General features: G+C 28.0%; 1 protein-coding gene and 2 long non-coding RNA genes across 4 annotated transcripts in view; 2 read left to right on the top strand and 1 right to left on the bottom strand.

Annotated features, from left to right (window-relative positions):
- Window positions 1-15,344, bottom strand: part of CCAP (Crustacean cardioactive peptide) — a 335,921-nt gene that overhangs the window by 1,671 nt on the left and 318,906 nt on the right. The window lies entirely within an intron of this gene.
- LOC139425027 (uncharacterized) overlaps window positions 1-15,344 on the top strand; it is a 170,466-nt gene that overhangs the window by 86,650 nt on the left and 68,472 nt on the right. Inside the window, exon 2 of the long non-coding RNA XR_011636205.2 lies at window positions 1,092-1,307. This is a non-coding gene — a long non-coding RNA (uncharacterized LOC139425027). The remainder of the gene's footprint in view (window positions 1-1,091; window positions 1,308-15,344) is intronic.
- On the top strand, window positions 3,632-13,690 carry LOC147815921 (uncharacterized). Its single transcript, XR_015431452.1, has 2 exons — window positions 3,632-9,703; window positions 13,542-13,690. It is a non-coding gene; the product is annotated as an uncharacterized LOC147815921 (long non-coding RNA).

Below are 15,344 nucleotides of genomic sequence, written 5' to 3'. Positions count from 1 at the left end.
TCGAAATTGGTTCACTATTGGGATATGTGTATAGCAAAAACGATGGTTGCACATATTGAACATTTGCAGTATGAACCAGACACTCTAAGAGTATATGTTTCCAAGTATTACTCGTCTTAAGGTCTGGTTTCTTAGGACAAGCGCCTTATCTGGGCGTCAGCGGGACGTCAACGTCCCGCTGACGCCAACAAAATACTGGTTTGTTAGCTCAAGACCTGGTTTCTTAGAACTAGCGCCTTATCTGGGCGTCAGCGGAAAGTTGACGTAGAGCTGACGCCAAAAAAATACTTTTTTGTTAACTCAGCGTCAGCAGTCGGTCCAACGCAGACATTATCTCTTATTGTGCATGCGTTAATAACGTAAACAAATATTTATTTTGAATTTGTATTGATTTTTTTATTGTCGACCAGTGTTTTACGAACAAATAATGACTTTGTCTAAGAAAAAACACATTATAGCTGAGCTAAATGAAGAGTGCTATGTTTAATGAAGAAGCTATGTTTAATGTCAAAATCAAAATCTTGGCTGATTTCAATGTGCTGTTGTATGTTGTCAGCCATTGCGTCTGTGGTTAACGTCACGTTGTAATCCAACTGCAGTTGAGTTGGACGGCAATTGTAGTTCAAGATGAGCGTTCGATGACGTATACTATCAAACTCACAAATGGACCAATCAGAGGTTAGCGCTGATTTCCAGCTGACGGCGTCCTGTCCTAAGAAACCAGGCCTTTTGTGTGTCGTGTGCTTGCAAATAAACAGGTCTTTGAAATTAAATGAATCATTTAGTCCAACTCTTTATTATAGTTATTCTGAGAGCAAGACATATCTCATAAGATATATCACAAAATAGCAGTCTAAAATTGTGAATCAGTTCTGTTGCCAATAAATTATTTCTTATTTATTCATTTATTTGTTTCAGTAAGAACTTTGCTTTGCGATTAACTGAACAATTTAGAATAAAATACAGTAATTATAACGCATCTTGATATTATTATATGATTGTTAATTCATCAGCAATTGTTTACTTGTTATAAATTTTGAAAAAGAGGAACCAATTTTAAATGCATTTGTTGATTGTATGTTACATTCCAGAGAATAAAAACAACACGCCTTGATAGCATCCAGGATTGCTCCACCCATATCTTTAAACTGAGGTATAATCGACTGTCCAACTAATTGCGGAATAAACAGTGAAGACATTTTATGTATCTGTCAACGAGATTCTTAGCTGTTCCGAATATTACTATTGCTGAAATCAAATAAAAGGAAGCAAAAGGTCTGATTTTTTGGAACAGATACTCGTAACAGGTATTTATTGTTTTGGATTTTAGTAAAAATTCTTAAAATTCTTGTTAAGAAAAATGAGCGTTACTTCTATTTTAAGGGCTTTGGATCTAAGAGTAGTGATATAACGATACAAAAAAAAGTTTTAGTTTCTTTTAAAAATTTGATTTATAACTAATTTTGACTCTTTATGACTAAGGTTGACTGATAACTTAAGACTTTTGGTAAAAGCAATAAATGGTTAAGCTGGATTTCTTTATATTAAAATAATAAATCTGGATATTGCTTTTCTAAAACTAAGTTAAAAACAAGTTCTTTTTAAAACTTGTTAAGATAAAACAGATCCCTTCATTCTGCATGCTATGATCACAATTTTTATGGTTATTCTTGAATATATTTTTCGAATAAATTTTCCTTCCTCACAAAGAGTTAAATGGTTAAGGTAGATTTATTTAAATAAAAATAATAATTCTGTACATAGCTTTTCTAAAATTGTCCTAAAATCAAGTTTTTCTAAATTTTTTCCTTAATATTCATCATAGTATTTGTATTTTTGAACTTCTTTAAAAAAACTGAGTCTTTATTTAAAAAAAAGTCTGTTTTTAATCGGCATTGATAAACACGAGAAAAAAACCCATGCAGCATGAAAGGGCAAAAAAACGTTAAAAATCCGTTCGTCCGTTATAAGGTTTTGGGCTTACGTTAAAATTACGTTAATTTCACGTGATGATTTTCACCATTTCTTCATTCGTTAAAACGTATACGATAAAATTACGTTAATTTCACGTGATGATTTTCACCATTTCTTCATTCGTTAAAACGCATACGTTAAAATTACGTTAATTTCACGTAATGATTTTCACCATTTCTTCATTCGTTAAAACGTATACGTTAAAATTACGTCAATTTAACGTTATCAATTTTCCCTTTAAATAATTCGTTAAAAATACGTACTTAAAATACGTTATTTTAACGTGTACATTTTATCCATTTTTTGACCGTTTTTTAAAAACGTGTTATTAACGAAAAATTGACGTTTTGTTGCATAGCTATATTTACGTAAATTGTTTGGGATTATAAACGTAAATTTAGTGGTAAAAATGTTTCAAGCAAAAAGGATGAACCTGTGAGAGCCCAAGAAAGATAATCTTTTACGTCTCACTTGAATTCGAATAAACTGAACATTGCAGATTTTCATTACAATTCATATTTAATTTTTAATACTTATAATTATTTTTGTTTTATTAAACTGGTTATAAATATTTGCTTGTTGATAATATTGAGTCGGCTCATTATCAGTAACTGACAAGGGAACTATGAGTTTTAATTCTTATATAACTAAACTATGATGAAAATTAAGAAATTTTCCAAAATACTGAATAAAGTAAAAATTTTCCACTACTTGACATGCAACGAACATAACGTAAAAACACATTATACTTAAATTTAAATTATCTCTGTCCAGAACAAGAGTCGTGGTGTAGTGGTTACAGCGTTCGCCTCAAGGGTACGGCGTCCTAGGTTCGAGCCTACTCTAGAGTGGGATGTTAATATGCGAATAATAATAATTATTATTATTCAAAGATCTTAATTTAAAAAATTTATTTTTTGTTATTATGTAAAAATTGATTCACTATTTTTTTTATATTGCAATTATCGCTCGCCATACGAGTTTTTAAAAAATAATTTATAATATACAATATTCTAATTATTATTTCCTACTTCAATCAACATGAAATAGAAACGATTATTTTTGGTTAATTTTGTTAACATTTATTTATTAATTTCTTACTTTGCAATAATCGCTTACCGTATATAAGTTTTTTCAAAATAATTGCTAAGAAATGTGTCTACTTTTAAATTCCATGTTCTTACTGCATGAAAGAGACATTTACTTTATTTTAAAATACTGATTTAATTTTTTTTTCCTTCCAAAAACTTCATAAATTGTAGAAATAGAATTAAAGTATTTTGAAAAATTTATCAATCTTGATTCTTTAATGTATATAATATTTATTAATGAAAAAAAAAATACATATCAAATAACAGGTAAAAAGATAATTCTCATAATTAGTTTTCGTAATAAAATTTAGTGTGGGAAGTTTTAAAATATTGGTTGTTATTAAAAGACGTTTTTACACACAACAACGTTTTTACAAATTTATTAAATTTTGCTTTGAATCTTGAATTTTATAATCTGGAAATTGCTTAATTATAAAATCTTAATTGCAATAAGTAAATTATTTATGAAAATCATATATAGTAAAAAATAATATAAATTTATAAAGTATAAAAAATAATATAAAATAGCATAAAATATAAATAATAATTGTAAGTTTCGTTGTAATGTCAGAAAAATAATTTTTTTTATAAGAGCAAGTAATGATAATTCTTTATTTCTTTGCAAAATATTATTTATGAGTGAGTTTTTGTGTATGTGAAATTGAAGTACTTTTAAAAATAGTTAGAGCGTTAGTTCGGTTTATTTTTCCGAGCTGTCAGTTTTAGGCTTTCTTGCATTGAATAGTCTGTTTTTTTTTTTTTTTTTTTTTTTTTTTTTTTATCATATCGGGCAATAATGTTACATAACAGGGAATTTTAGTAAAATTTACCTAGGGACACAATGCTTGGAAGGTTTTAAATAGTTAATGAAGTTAAATAAATTGTTTTTAATTATTTAGATCATATAAATAAAAAAGAAAAGGAATTAAGTAAGGAAAAGCCACCTAAAAAAAAAAGCCACCTTTAAGAAGAAAAAAAAGGTCCCGCAGGGGACTGATCGTTAAGACACGGTTCCCAACAGATCACAGAAGTCAAACATCACTGGCTGCGGTCAGTGTGCGGGTGTCACTTGGATCAGTCTGCGTAGGGACCGAGGGTGTGCGGTATTGGTCCTCGTTAAACTGTGCTACCGTAAAGTGCTCGACTTCGCGCGCACGTCGTCGGGCTACCGAAGCGGGGGTGCCATCCCCTCCGCAGAGGATCAAAATTGTGATGGCATGTCTTCGGATCATCCTCCGGGATGTTTCCCAGACCGTCGCCAATAGCCCATTGTGCAGCTCTAGTGCGACGTAAATTAACAACAACAGCAAGAAAGAAAGAAGAGAGAAATTAAATATTTGCTTTTTTCATATTTTCACATCAGTGCGACAAATTTTTTTCTTTGTTTTTTGACCAAGATTTTTTCATTTAGGCTTAGTTCCCGGTTAATAGGGGTTTTAAGGGCCATTCTAGTCCTTGACGGGGGCGGTGCTCGATCCTCGACATCACCGAGTACATGCGATATATGTGCTATTAAAATCTGTGGAATCGGGAGGCCTGTGGTCGATCGCATTACTGTGCCAAATGTACAGGGATCTGGAGAAAATTTCCTACCCCTTCAGATTTAAGTCTAAATGGATGATAAGCCTAATGTACAGCTCTAGTGCGACGTAACTAAAACTCCTACCTTCATTAATTCGTTGACACATTATCTGTTTACACTGTGTTATCTGGGAATAAAATTTCAACAAAATCTTTTTAATGTATACATACATTGCTTTTAAAATGAAGACAAATATCAGCAAGCGAAAAAACAGATTCATAAGAATTTACTTTTTTTTTATTTTATCTAAAGCACTGAAGAGGGAAACGGAACGTTTAACGAAAATGGATCCTTCCAGCTGAAATTAAATATAAAATATTTAATATATTATATGAAAATAACTTGATCCACTAGAAATGTTAACAACTTGACACCCTTTTTTACCCTTATTGTTATAATCAAGTTTTCAAATGCATGATATTACCTCTTTTTTTTTCTTTTCTCCAAATGAAATTGTGATTTAAAAGGTGCTTTTTATTTAAATGTGTATTTTTTTATGTAATAAATATTTTATGAATTTTTTCAAACTATTATTTTTAACACGGTCATCACCAATAACTAAAAATGATACCTAAATCGTGAGACCATGCCTTTATGCATGCCAATTAATGTATGTAAAATCTTCACCTACGCAGACGAGAAAAACAAAAAATAAGCACGAAATTTGAGAAATAACATGTAATCATGATATAATAATTAAAATTAACCAGAGATAAATAAATGTACATGTTGATCCCATATTATGTTAATCGATAAAACTTTTACATTGGTGGATGTAGTTAGATTAAATCTTTTTGATTTGATGGAAGACCTAACGTAGAATGTATTCTACAATATCTTTCTTACTCTCATTTCGGATTAAATGGAAATCCTACAATTTATGGTTCATTGATCAGCCTATATGATGCACAAAAAAAATCAATGTATATTGTTAGTTTTACAGTTTTAAAATATAACATAATTAATGTCTCATTTAGTTAAATTACTATAGTACGATCCTGTAATTCCTAACGATTGGATATGAAGTTCCTGGTTAGAGGAAGCAAAAAAGTGTAAAGTTTTAAAATAAATAATCACGTATTTTAAATAATCTTGTATGTCTTACGAATCAGTGATCTTAATTTATAATATTTATCTTCTAATAATAAATTATTGTTATAATAATTTTACATTTCCAGAGCATAAAACAGCAATTTTTATGAATTCATGAAAATTAAAAAAAGCATTAAAATCGAGTTTTTTTATGTACAAGCTATTCAAATAATATTATACTAGTAAAAATAAAATACTATTATATCTCTGTAATGAAAATAACATTACATAACAATATAATTCCATTTTTCTTTAAGTCATCAGGTAAAATAGTAATAATTTTTTAAAAAAAAGCTTGACAGTTTTATTTAACTTTTTTAAAAATATTATATGAAAGTTATTCTACAATGTAGCATTTTATTCCAGGTTTAATTAGAATAATAATAAGAAAAATAAGAAGAAAAATCAAAAATAGAGAAAAAATTGATTAACAATATAGATTCAAAAGTACTCTCCACATTGCTTTCAGTTATTTGAGTTTTTGTTTTACAAGTGGATTAAACGATACTAAGTTTCAACTTTTCACTCCTTTTCCGTGGGAGCAAGTTCTACACAAGGATTGCTACCCCTACACTAGCTACCCCTACATTTATTTACATTGTTGCACGCGTGTGTTTACATACGCCGAATTCAATGGTAAGTTCTTTTATTCCTTACTTTAATTATTACTATTTTAGAATGTTAATTCATTATAATGCTTCACTGTCAAAAAAAGTAAATAATTATTGTAGTTAATTCTGCTTGAAATAAACACAAATATTCTAAGCCTATCATTTGCGAAGTTTAACAAACTATGACAAAACGTAGCGATTTTGGAAAAAAGCAAGAGAATTTGTTGAATCTCATTTACTGTGCTTAATGTAAAGAGACGAAATACAGACCCGTTATATACGATTGTTATGCAGTTAAGATATTTTTAATAAAATCATGAATTTTTGGAAAGTTTTCTGATGGTACCTAAGCTTAATCAAGGAATATTAATCTGAAATACTGAGTTAAACTAGTTGCGATCTTATGTAAAAAAAATTCTATTTTAAAGCTTTAATTATCAAAATTATTAAATTAATGCTGCATTATTTTATTCACCTGACAAATTTTGTTGCTATAATAAATAACAATTAACAAAAAGTAACAATTATAAGCATTATTCTGAAGATAAAACTTAAATGTCATTAATCATGGTTGACTTTACACACCAAAATATGAGTAGAGGGGGTATTTTCCTTCTGTGATTTGCTGCGCCTACTATTGTGGATTTCAAACTTGCATACATTTATAAAAGAAAACTTGTAGAGGTTTGCCAGGGGGTAGTGGCTACAAGATATACCCTGTTGAGTTTCTTCCCATGTTTTGTTTTCAGTGTGATGATAGCCACTGGAAGTTACCAAGACCTGTTGATTATTCTGCCACAGGTGATGATAAACTAATTTTCCGGAGTGGAAAAGAATTTTAGCTAGATTTATAATGTAAATTTTTCTGTTTCACTAATTTTAGGGGATATTTCCATATATTAACCTGTCACACTAACTACAATAGCCAAGCTACCAAATAGATATAAACTTGAAATTTTTTTTGAAAAAAACATGAATGTTTGCCAAATGGTTACGAGTTATATCTTTCGAGTTGGTCCCTTTCTGTGATTTTTTAACTTTCTTTCAGTTTCTCCGATACCAGAAGTTGCCAAGACGTGCTGATTATTCTGCCATTGTTCCTTTTATAGAGATCTCCTCTGATTTTATGAATCAAATAAAAGGGGATGTTTCCCTATTTGAACTAGATTGTGCCAACTAAAAATGTTGAAACAAGAAAAAAAATATATATTTTGTACTTTGCAAAAATTTAAAAAGAAGTATGTAGAAGTTTTCCTGAGGGTTGCTTCAACTTATATTCTCTGAGTTACTCCCATTCTGAGATATTTTCTTAATTTTTCGTGGACCGCTGGAAGTTTATAAATATTTATCCATAGGTAACAACATAGAAATACTCATTAAACTTTTAATTCCCTATTAGGGTTACTTCTGTATTGTGAGCAGTTATGCCAACTGCTATCGTCCAGGCACCAAATAGATTTCTAACTGCTAACTTTTTAAAAGAATATGTAAAGGTGTGCGAAAGGTAGCTACGAGTTATACTTTTCAAGTTGATCTCCGTTCGTTAATTTTTTTTAGTTCCTCCTGGTTGCTGCGTAGAAGTTGCTTAGAAGATATAGTGATTATTCACCGGCAGATCATGATACGGGCATTTTTCTTACTGTTTTGCCTACTCAGTACGAGATGGCATTTTTATTAGCAAATGAGACGAGACAAGTGTTATGTGTGAAACAGTCCTATCATATTGTTATTAATTTGAGCTGTCTTATCTACTTACCTACTATTGTATTATAAAGTATAAAAACTATTAGTTGTTGCATTTTTAAAAAAGTTGAGTAGTGGCATTTTCTTTTAACTTTACCTTTTTAAAGAACCAAGGGTTAAACACGCTTGATTGGTGTAAATTTTACAAGAGTCTATAGCAGATGGTTCTTCAACCAAAATGTCGTGGAAGCTTAAAATCTTAACAAGCGTGGAATCTTAACAAGCTATTGCAAGAGAAAATCTCACATGGACAAAATAGTTTTTTGACTATTTATTTTGCAACATGATATCTTTAAAAAGAAAAAAAAACACCCAGTTGAACATTTACTGGAAATTTTTCTTCTTATTTTTGAAACAGTTTTTGAAATTTATCAGCTAAAACGATATGAAAATAATTGCAGTAATTTTCAATATTAAATTATCTTTAGTATTATTCTTATTCAAGCTTTTATTTAAATTTACATTGCTCTTTAAAACTTTTTTAATTCTTTTATAGTCACTGTATTCTAAAAATATGCCTAGGCAGAGGTCTGTCAAGGCCAAATTTACTACCGTTTAGCAGTACCTTCACAAATTCAACTTTAGAAAAAACAGTTTCACAAAATACTTTTTCTTATAATTTTATTTTTGTATTCCTTAAGAAACGATAAATCCATATTTTTGTGTTGATTTTTTAATGTAGTTTTTAATTTTTCACAAATTATGTCTAAATTTTCATAAAATAGGTACCTATCAGAAAAACCTAGACAGACCCTTGCTAGGTGAAAAAGTTCAATTGAAATTTTTATTGCTAAATTTTTCTTTTAAACAATTTTTGTCTTGGTTTTTACCTAGCTTTTTACATTTCTAAGAAACTTTGTTTTTATTAACTGTATGACACAGTAATTAAGAATGTTTCTATTGTCTTTATTCTTATCTGGAAAATATGATAATTGGAAAGACTGAGATGTAAAGCTTTAAAATTTCATTTTGAGAATTAAAATAGATTTTTCTGTTTTACATTTGTATATAATCTTTTGTTTTTTTTTAGCATTTTTAAGATAACACAGCATTTTAATAACATATTTCTAATAGATTATATTTTAGTTAATGTTGCTTTATGGATACTGCTTTACAAAAAATATTATTCTTAGCATGGAAGTTTTGTTGTAACATTTATGATAATTTTTTTTTCTCTTTCTATTTTACTTCATAACTTTATTAAGTATTTCTGGTTTAGTTTTTTGTTTTCCCTTTAGCCCATTCCACTAATATAGATAAGCATGGAGTAATTTCCAATAATAAATAAACTTATTTATTCGTAAAATATATTTATTAATGAATTTTTTTTAAAAAAAATATTGCTATAAAAATATATTCCGCATTTCACCATTTTTTTTAGCTAACATTCTGCCAAACCATTACTCCTTACTTCTCTAGTTCTGAATAATAAATGTGCCCGTATAAACAAAACAAAATATGTTTGAATTATTTCTATGTTTTTAAACGTATTAACTGAATGAATTTTCTTTTTCATAATCTATTGATGTACTTCTGAGGAAGATCTTTGAAAAGGATCTAGCTTTGAGAATGAACCTCCATCAAGTCTCATTTGAAGGTACCTGAATTAAGTATGTCTAAAGAAATAACTGTATTTGAATTGTTTCCTTTTTTCTTGTGCTTAAAAATGGGTAAAAAAATTCGTGAAATTATAAACATGATCAAATCAATTGTTAAAAATTATTTCAGATTACTTTTGCTGATATTAAAAAAAGTAATTAAACATTGTTTACATAGGCTGCCCATGCTTCAATAACAACAAATAAAAGTACTCAAAAATTTGTCTCTTAAAATGAATTATCATATATTGTAAATATATTTTCCATGTACTGTAGAATCCTAATTATTTCATGCACAATCATCAGCCTTTGCACTATTCAACTAATTTATAATAGAAGTTTCTGGTGTAAGTTTCATCGTTAGTATCAAGTAGAATGGTAAACTGTTACTGTTTTTACCACCACTATTTTTGCTGTTCCAATGTTTTATTTCACTGACACTTAAAAAAAAAAAATGTGTTTTATCTGCATTAAATTAGTCTTTTTATTCATAGTCCTCCATAAGTTCAAACAAATTCTGAAACTTCTATTTTGCTTTTGAGAATTCTTCAACGATTATGCAGATTGATGAATCCCTCAAAGGCTAAGGCTACTCAAACCAAACATTTTGCAAACATTAAAATGAATTATAAAATGAATAAACAACATCAATTAGAAATTCTCGGGGAATTAAGATTTATGCATATTGCTCAGTATTTCAAATCTCCGTGGCAGAATCGCAGCGAAACGGCGACATTGTTGCAAAATTTTACAGATCTCTTGCAGAAAGATTTTTCTCTTGAAAAGAAGAAAATATTACTTTTCTTTTTTACAGAAATATTTGAACATGCAATATTTGAATCATGCATTTAGATAATCAGTTTTTGACACGCTCAATTTTCACCGATAGTATCATAAATCGACGTAATGTTTTAATAGTATTTTCGGCAGTTATTGATATTGATTTTCATTTGGTTCTTAACCATCTTGATATAATTAAACAATATGGAAAACTCGAATCGAGCATTTGAGTATCTATTTTTTAAGGCTATCTATTTTTTTTTTTTTTAAAAATTCTATTGAATTTTTAGAAGTTATAGATGTTGATTTCTCCTTAAATTTTAAATCAGATATTTTTTATACGATATTATTTATTACAACCTAATTTCAAAGTGTAACACGCTTTTGAGGAGTCCAATTTACGTAATTACATCATATATTTTTTTTGGGGGGGGGGGGCAATTGCTACTACGGATTTCATGATATTTAATATTTTTTTATTGTGATGATTATTTACAAAATGCGAAGAAGCTAATAAAGTGTGTGTCTTCCCACCAACAAAATGTGAGAATATCACCCATAATATTAAAAAAAAATTATTTCGTGTTAAATTAAGAAAATCATTATTATTATTTTTTGTTAACACAGCATATTTGCCATTTTAAATTAGCAACATATATGTTTGTTTCTATTAAAAGTATTTTGCAATTAGATCTTAGTGCTGGAGAGTTTAGTCGCAGATAGCTCAAAAACATTCTGCCGCAAGATTTCAAATTATCCTTGTTTTAATTAAAATAAGCCAATTGTATATATGTTTATATATATATATATATATTTTTTTTTTGTGTACATCTGCAGTTTTCTACAATTCTGCATATTAGAAATTGAACTTTCAATATTGTTAACTTTAATCAATGATTTTATATCTATGACTATACATATGATATTTTCTATTTATATGATATATCTGTCTATGATATTATCACTTTATTTTTATAAAGTTTTTTTTTTTTCAATAACTTCTGCACTATATTATTATGCTTACATTAAATGAAAATTTTTTTGATTTCATACTGTTTGAAAACATCTTTTATTTAAATATCTTATTTTTCCAAGTGAATGTTTTTGTGTTTATTATTTGGTGTTGAAGTATTAATGATTAAAATGCTTTGAAACACGATTCATTGTGTATATCAAGGTTGCAAAAAATGCTTACTTTTCTCTAAAAGAGTTAGACTGACTAGTTTTCATTAATTTATTATATTTTCTTGCATTTTACTGTATACATTTAGCATACTTATGTTCCAACTTTTTATTTTAACAAAAACTATTAAGTAAAATTTACGTTAAATGTCTAATATTGCAGAAAACTTGTAAGTTAAGTAGTTCATGCAATGGAAATTATCACTACTACAAACTATAAGAATTACAGTTTGACAAAAAAATATATATTTGTTTTCACATATGTAAATAAGTTTAAAAAAATGTTGATATATCTGCTCTATACTTGTTCAAAAAAATTTTTATTTTATTTTTTTGCAAGGGTGTGGAAAGTTGGTAATTTTGTTTTGCTCATATATATATATATATATATATATATATGCAGCATTAAAAAAGATAATTTCTAATTAGTTCCAAGCATAAAATTATTATTTTTTGAAACAATTTTAAGTTTAAGGCTGTTCCTCCGAATTGTTTTTATAGTCCAAAATTGCTATACTGCATTACTCCAAACATTCTGTCATGTTGCTACAATTAACTAACACCATTGTGTTCCTTTCATTTAATCACATTTTTCGAAGAAATATTTATTAAAATATTTCTCCAAAAACTGTGTTTTGTGTGTGAAGTTTTTTTTTTTTGAAATTTTTTTATCCAGTCCTTTTTAAGTGGTTTAAACAAATAAAGTTTTTACTGCCCCCAAGCAACCTGATTGTAACACACTAGGGTCAAGGAACACAGAACCTATTTTTCCCACCCTTCCTATTTTTCCCACCATTACTAAGAATTCCGTTGTGGAAATGAATTTCTATATCACCAAACAGCTTTCTAATGTATTTTGGAGTAAAGTGTAACGTTTTAGCAGCGATTTTACAGAAATTAAAGAATTTTCAAAATAACCATTTTTTGTTTAAAAAAGCTTTAACAGAGGCAATTGTAAAATGTAATTCTTCACTTGAACTAAATAATATATAGTTTAACAAATTACTGAATTTGTTAAAATTACTCCTTTTGTATATTAAAGATACTGTTAGTGTTAAAAGGCATAGTATTTTTACTGTTTTAATAAATGAGAAATTAAAAATTACGTAACTGAAACTAATCGAATTGTGTTTCTGAACTACAAAGTTCTTGCAAAATATTCTGAAGAGGAATGAAAATTGCAGCCAAGGAGCAATAAAAAAATGAAAAGAATGAGAGTGAAAAATAAAATTCTGATGATAAGTAAATAAACAGAAAGTATAGGGCAGCTTTTAGGAGTACTTTACCTGACAATGGGCACATGTCGTGGCAAGTACTGCGGTTATGAGAAAAAGTAATTTCAAATAGGAGTGTTTTGTGAATAGTTTTGTCTTGATTTTAGGTCAGCGTGGGTAAACCAATTGACACCTTTATTCCTTCATTGTTCCCCTATTAGAAATGTGCTCTTACTTGTTACCAAAGCAGCCAACAGCACCAAACTCTGGAGGAGTTCTCCTCAAAGCCACACGAAAAATAATTTTATGTTTTGTTTATAACTTACTGCTGGCTTCAATGTAAGATTTAGTTAGGATAAAAAAAAATTATGAAATATTCTAATTCAGATTTGTGCTGTATATGTATGTAATTTTGTTGTGTAATATGTGACTAAAATTTGTAAAATAGATTTTCTTATATCTAAGTATTTGGATGTACTCAATCGATATATACTTAGTAGAAATTCCATGAAAATAATAAACAGTTTTAATATTTTTTTAAAATTTTTTATTTAACTGTATTTTATCTAGTCAGTATTGCTTCGTTTTAGAAATCTACTGTTGGTTGTAACAATTTAATATTATTGTCCGGTATATTTTTTTTTCATATGCTAAAATATTTATTTGTTTTCCAGGAACATTGCAGTGAAGAGGTGATAGTAACAGCGGGATGGAAGAAGTTACGAATGTTTCAGATCTGTGGCGATGTGTTATAATTGTAAATCTATATATTGTAAATATATTGTATGATAGTTGTAAAATAAATAAAACTTAATAAATCTTATTTGATTTAATGTTTTTTTCTGTATTTAAAATTATTTAGTTAACTGCTCTTCTGGATTAAAAATTTTAGTTTTACGAACATAAGACTTAGAAAAATTTTAATTTTAGTAAGTAAACAAATCAAATGGTAAATTTGGTTAATATTTTTTTTTTTTACTTCGTGTTTGTGTTAAAGTAAATTTTAGTCAAATTTTTCAAGCTAAAAATTAAAATATATGCATTTAAAAAAAAAATAATGAACCCAAAAGCATTCTAGAAGAGTAGATAATTTCCAGCAAGCAATTTGGAAACATGGACTTCAGGACAGCAGTAGATTTCTTAATTATTAATTTAAACTAAAAAAAAAATATTTTTTTTCCATATGGGTTTGGAAAATCATGTAAGTATTGAGTAATTTTTTCTTCTACCAATTCTTTATATTACAAACTTTTAGGAATGAAAAATGTAAAAAATTCCTGAGGGACATGAAACTTCATAAATAAACTAGTATGCTGCTGTGAAGAGGTAGAAAGATTTGCATTCCATATTCGTTGAGTTATAATTTGAATTGTAAAAATTTACAGAAAGTGTGAGATTAAAAACAAAAGCTTTTTCTAGGATTCTAAAAAAAAAACATGAATATCGGCTATTTTCCGTTATTTTAGTTTTAGTTCGAAAAGAATTAAAAGTTTTTTTTTTAAATAAAAAGTAAATGCTATATTTTTTAGTGTAATTAGTGCAGCGTAAACATTAAAATACGGAATGGTTTCTTTCCTTCTTAGTTAAAAAAAAAAAAACTTAAAATATGCTATTGTTAACAATTCGGTTAAAATTACGATAAATTGAAATTAATTTAGTTAAATTTTCGCGAAAAATTTATCAATTCACCTAGCTCAAAATAAACGTTAAAAATATTGATATATAAGCGTTAATAATGCGTAAATAAAGCTCAAAATAAGCGTTAATAATACGTAAATAGTATGGATAAAATACGTTTGTATTTTGGTTAAAATAACGTAAAATGTACGTTATTTTAATAAAAATAAGCGTTAAAAACACGTAAATATTCTTGGTGAAAATAACGAATTTATAGAACCAAAAATATACGTAAATAGTTTGGTGAAAAAAACGTAAAAAATACGTTAAAAATTGGTTACGAAATTCACCTTAGTCAAAATAACGGCAAAAATCCGTCATTTTTACGTTAAAAACAGCCCAAATATAAACGCTTTTTTACCTAATTCGAGACTACCACTCGAAACGGAAATAAAACGTTTTAAATAAACGTTTTTTTGCTCTAAACCTTGTGGCATTTTAACGTTATTTTCACGTAATTAATACTTATCTCTGCTGCATGGGAATCGACCTAGTTTAGAAACCTCAGTTGTACTTTAAGCATCATAATGAATCCAAAATAACTGAAACATTCTTTTACTAAATGTGAAACAGCCTTTATTTATTATTCATCACAATTTTTATGAACAGAAAACTGAAAGTAAAATTCTTACTACTGTAAAATAATGAAAATAAAAGCGACTGCGTATGTCAATAATGACGTTCATTTTCTTTTCCTTAATATATATTTTGTTCCAGCTACTTTCCCTTAGGGATTTTTTTCAATACAATGTTTCCCCTCACTCCTAACTTTTTTTTTGGGGGGGGGGGAGTAAAAGGTG

Source organism: Parasteatoda tepidariorum, chromosome 2, assembly GCF_982258835.1.
Source record: "Parasteatoda tepidariorum strain Cologne lab strain chromosome 2, Ptep-v5.0, whole genome shotgun sequence".
NCBI classification, from domain to species: Eukaryota; Metazoa; Arthropoda; class Arachnida; order Araneae; family Theridiidae; genus Parasteatoda; species Parasteatoda tepidariorum.
This window is presented reverse-complemented; position numbering and strand designations above follow the sequence as displayed.